We start from the raw sequence: 5570 nt of genomic DNA, 5'->3' as shown, positions 1-5570 counted from the left end.
GAGAGTGCACTGGCACCACTGGGGATGCAGTGCAGTGAATCCAGTGAGTGCACTGGCACCACTGGGGATGCAGTGCAGTGAGTCAAGAGAGTGCACTGGCACCACTGGGGATGCACTGCAGTGAGCCCAGAGAGTGCACTGGCACCACTGGGGATGCGGTGCCGGGAGTCCAGAGAGTGCACTGGCACCACTGGGGATGCAGTGCAGTGAGTCCAGAGAGTGCACTGGCACCACTGGGGATGCAGTGCAGTGAGTCCAGAGAGTGCACTGGCACCACTGGGGATGCACTGCAGTGAGTCCACAGAGTGCACTCGTACCACAGGGGATGCAGTGCAGTGAGTCCAGAGAGTGCACTGGCACCACTGGGGATGCATTGCAGTGAGTCCAGAGAGTGCACTGGCACCACTGGGGATGCAGTGCTGTGAGTCCAGAGAGTGCACTGGCACCACTGGGGATGCAGTGCAGTGAGTCCAGAGAGTGCACTGGCAGCACTTGGGATGCAGTGCAGTGAGTCCAGAGAGTGCACTGGCACAACTGGGGATGCACTGCAGTGAGTCCAGAGAGTGCACTGGCACCACTGGTGATGCACTGCAGTTACTCCAGAGAGTGCACTGGCACCACTGGGGATGCAGTGCAGTGAGTCCAGAGAGTGCACTGGCACCACTGGGGATGCAGTGCAGTTACTCCAGAGAGTGCACTGGCACCACTGGGGATGCGGTGCGGTGAGTCCAGAGAGTGCACTGGCACCACTGGTGATGCACTGCAGTGAGTCCAGAGAGTGCACTGGCACCACTGAGAATGCCCTTCAGTGAGTCCAGAGAGTGCACTGGCACCACTGGGCATGCAGTGCAGTGAGTCAAGAGAGTGCCCTGGCACCACTGGGGATGCACTGCAGTGAGCCCAGAGAGTGCACTGGCACCACTGGGGATGCGGTGCCGGGAGTCCAGAGAGTGCACTGGCACCACTGGGGATGCAGTGCAGTGAGTCCAGAGAGTGCACTGGCACCACTGGGGATGCAGTGCAGTGAGTCCAGAGAGTGCACTGGCACCACTGGGGATGCACTGCAGTGAGTCCAGAGAGTGCTGTGGCACCACAGGGGATGCAGTGCAGTGAGTCCAGAGAGTGCACTGGCACCAGAGGGAATGCACTGCAGTGAGTCCAGTGAGTGCACTGGCACCACTGGGGATGCAGTGCAGTGAGTGCAGAGAGTGCACTGGCACCACTGGGGATGCACTGCAGTGAGTCCAGTGAGTGCACTGGCACCACTGGGGATGCAGTGCAGTGAGTGCAGAGAGTGCACTGGCACCACTGGACATGCAGTGCAGTGAGTCCAGAGAGTGCAGTGGCACCACTGGGGATGCAGTGCAGTGAGTCCAGAGAGTGCACTGGCAGCACTGGGGATGCAGTGCAGTGAGTCCAGAGAGTGCACTGGCAATACTGGGGATGCAGTGCAGTGAGTCCAGAGAGTGCAGTGGCACCACTGGGGATGCACTGCAGTGAGTCCAGAGAGTGCACTGGCACCACTGGGGATGCAGTGCAGTGAGTCCAGAGAGTGCTCTGGCACCACTGGGGATGCACTGAAGTGAGTCCAGAGAGTGCACTGGCACCACTGGGGATGCAGTGCAGTGAGTCCAGAGAGTGCACTGGCAACACTGGGGTTGCAGTGCAGTGAGTCCAGAGAGTGCACTGGCACCACTGGGGATGCAGTGCAGTGAGTCCAGAGTGTGCACTGGCACGACTGGGAATGCAGTGCAGTGAGTCCAGAGATTGCACTGGCACCACTGTGGATGCACTTCAGTGAGTCCAGAGAGTGCACTGGCACCACTGGGGATGCACTGCAGTGAGTCCAGAGAGTGCACTGGCACCACTGGGGATGCAGTGCAGTGAGTCCAGAGAGTGCACTGGCACCACTGGGGATGCACTGCAGTGAGTCCAGAGAGTGCACTGGCACCAGAGGGAATGCACTGCAGTGAGTCCAGTGAGTGCACTGGCACCACTGGGTATGCAGTGCAGTGAGTGCAGAGAGTGCACTGGCACAACTGGGGATGCAGTGCAGTGAGTCCAGAGAGTGCAGTGACACCACTGGGGATGCAGTGCAGTGAGTCCAGAGAGTGCACTGGCACCACTGGGGATGCAGTGCATTGAGTCCAGAGAGTGCACTGGCACCAATGGGGATGCAGTGCAGTGAGTCCAGTGAGTGTACTGGCACCACTGGGGATGCACTGCAGTGAGTCCAGAGAGTGCACTGGCACCACTGAGAATGCAGTGCAGTGAGTCCAGAGAGTGCACTGGCACCACTGAGAATGCACTTCAGTGAGACCAAAGAGTGCACTGGCACCACTGGGGATGCACTGCAGTGAGTCCAGAGAGTGCACTAGCACCACTGGGAATGCAGTACAGTGAGTCCAGTGAGTGCACTGGCACCACTGGGGATGTACTGCAGTGACTCGAGAGAGTGCACTGGTACCACTTGGGATGCAGTGCAGTGAGTCCACAGAGTGCACTGGCACCACTGGGGATGCACTGCATTCACTCCAGAGAGTGCACTGTCACTACTGATGATGCAGTGCAGTGAGTCCAGTGAGCGCACTGGCACCACTGGGGATGTAGTGCAGTGAGTCGAGAGAGTGCACTGGCACCACTGGGGATGCAGTGCAGTGAGTCCAGAGAGTGCACTGGCACCACTTGGGATGCAGTGCAGTGAGTCCAGAGAGTGCACTGGCACCACTGGGGATGCAGTGCAGTGAGTCCAGAGAGTGCATTGGCACCACTGGGGATGCAGTGCAGTGAGTCCAGAGAGTGCACTGGCACCACTGGGGATGCACTGCTGTGAGTCGAGAGAGTGCACTGGCAGCAGTGGGGATGCACTGCAGTGAGTCCAGAGAGTGCACTGGCACCACTGGGGATGCACTGCAGTGAGTCCAGAGAGTGCAGTGGCACCACTGGGGATGCAGTGCAGTGAGTCCAGAGAGTGCACTGGCACCACTGGGAATGCACTGCAGTGAGTCCAGAGAGTGCACTGGTACCACTGGGGATGCAGTGCAGTGAGTCCAGAGAGTGCACTGGCAGCACTGTGGATGCAGTGCAGTGAGTCCAGAGAGTGCACTGGCACCAGAGGGAATGCACTGCAGTGAGTCCAGTGAGTGCACTGGCACCACTGGGGATGCAGTGCAGTGAGTGCAGAGAGTGCACTGGCACCACTGGACATGCAGTGCAGTGAGTCCAGAGAGTGCAGTGGCACCACTGGGGATGCAGTGCAGTGAGTCATGAGAGTGCACTGGCAGCACTGGAGATGCAGTGCAGTGAGTCCAGTGAGTACACTGGCACCACTGGGGATGCAGTGCAGTGAGTCAAGAGAGTGCACTGGCACCACTGGGGATGCACTGCAGTGAGTCCAGAGAGTGCACTAGCACCACTGGGGAATGCAGTGCAGTGAGTCCAGTGAGTACACTGGCACCACTGGGGATGCAGTGCAGTGAGCCCAGAGAGTGCACTGGCACAACTGGAGATGCGGTGCCGGGAGTCCAGAGAGTGCTTTGGCACCACTGGGGATGCACTGCAGTTACTCCAGAGAGTGCACTGGCAACACTAGGGATGCAGTACAGTGAGTCCAGAGAGTGCACTGGCACCACTGGGGATGCAGTGCAGTGAGTCCACAGAGTGCACTGGCACCAACGGGGATGCACTGCAGTGAGACCAGAGAGTGCACTGGCTCCACTGGGGATGCACTTCAGTGAGTCCAGAGAGTGCACGGGCTCCACTGGGGATGCAGTGCAGTGAGTCCAGAGAGTGCACTGGCACCACTGGGGATGCAGTGCAGTGAGTCCAGAGAGTGCACTGACACCACTGGGGATGCACTGCAGTGAGTCCAGTGAGTGCACTGGCACCACTGGGGATGCAGTGCAGTGAGTCCAGAGAGTGCACTGGCACCACTGGGGATGCAGTGTAGTGAGTGCAGAGAGTGCACTGTGAACACTGGGGATGCAGTGCAGTGAGTCCAGAGAGTGCACTGGCACCACTGGAGATGCAGTGCAGTGAGTCCAGAGAATGCACTGGCACCACTGGGGCTGCACTGCAGTGAGTCCAGAGAGTGCACTGGCACCACTGGGGCTGCAGTGCAGTGAGTCCAGAGAGTGCACTGGCACCACTGGGGATGTAGTGCAGTGAGTCCAGAGAGTGCACTGGCACCACTGGGGATGCAGTGCAGTGAGTCCAGAGAGTGCACTGGCACCACTGGGGATGCAGTGCAGTGACTCTAGAGAGTGCACTGGCACCACTGGGGATGCAGTGCAGTGAGTACAGAGAGTGCACTGGCACCACTGGGGATGCACTGCAGTGAGTCCAGAGAGTGCACTGGCACCACTGGGAATGCAGTGCAGTGAGTGAAGAGAGTGCACTGGCACCACTGGGGATGCACTGCAGTGAGTCCAGAGAGTGCACTGGCACCACTGGGGATGCAGTGCAGTGAGTCCAGAGAGTGCACTGGCAACACTGGAGATGCACTGCAGTGAGTCCAGAGAGTGCACTGGCACCACTGGGAATGCACTGCAGTGAGTCCAGAGACTGCACTGGCACCAATGGGGATGCAGCGCAGTGAGTCCAGAGAGTGCACTGGCACCACTGGGAATGCACTGCAGTGAGTCCAGAGAGTGCACTGGCACCACTGGGGATGCACTGCAGTGAGTCCAGAGATTGCACTGGCACCACTGGGGATGCACCTCAGTGAGTCCAGAGAGTGCACTGGCACCACTGGAGATGCAGTACAGTGAGTCCAGAGAATGCACTGGCACCACTGGGGATGCAGTGCAGTGAGTCCAGAGAGTGCACTGGCACCACTGGGGATGCAGTGCAGTGAGTCCAGAGAGTGCACTGGCACCAGAGGGAATGCACTGCAGTGAGTCCAGAGAGTGCACTGGCACCACTGTGGATGCACTGCAGTGAGTCCAGAGAGTGCACTGGCACCACTGGGGATGCAGTGCAGTGAGTCCAGAGAGTGCACTGGCACCACTGGGGATGCACTGCAGTGAGTCCAGAGAGTGCACTGGCACCACTGGGGATGCACTGCAGTGAGTCCAGAGAGTGCACTGTCACCACTGGGGATGCAGTACAGTGAGTCCACAGAGTGCACTGGTACCAGTGGGGATGCAGTACAGTGAGTACAGAGAGTGCAGTGGCACCATTGGGCATGCAGTGCAGTGAGTCCAGAGAGTGCACTGACACCACTGGGGATGCAGTGCAGTGACTCCAGAGAGTGCACTGGCACCACTGGGGATGCAGTGCAGTGAGTCCAAAGACTTCACTGGCAAAACTGGGGATGCAGTGCAGTGAGTCCAGAGAGTGCACTGGCACCACTGGGGATGCAGTGCAGTGAGTCCAGAGATTGCACTGGCACCACCGGGGCTGCAGTGCAGTGAGTCCAGAGACTGCACTGGCACCACTGGGAATGCAGTGCAGTGAGTCCAGAGAGTGCACTGGCACCACTGGTGATGCAGTACAGTGAGTCCAGAGAGTGCACTGGCACCACTGGGGATGCACTGCAGTGAGTCCAGAGAGTGCACTGGCACCACTGG

This window comes from Anser anser, assembly GCF_964211835.1.
Source record: "Anser anser genome assembly, contig: HAP1_SCAFFOLD_34, whole genome shotgun sequence".
Classification (NCBI taxonomy): Eukaryota; Metazoa; Chordata; class Aves; order Anseriformes; family Anatidae; genus Anser; species Anser anser.
The sequence above is the reverse complement of the archived record's forward strand: the minus strand, read 5'-3'. Positions refer to the sequence as shown.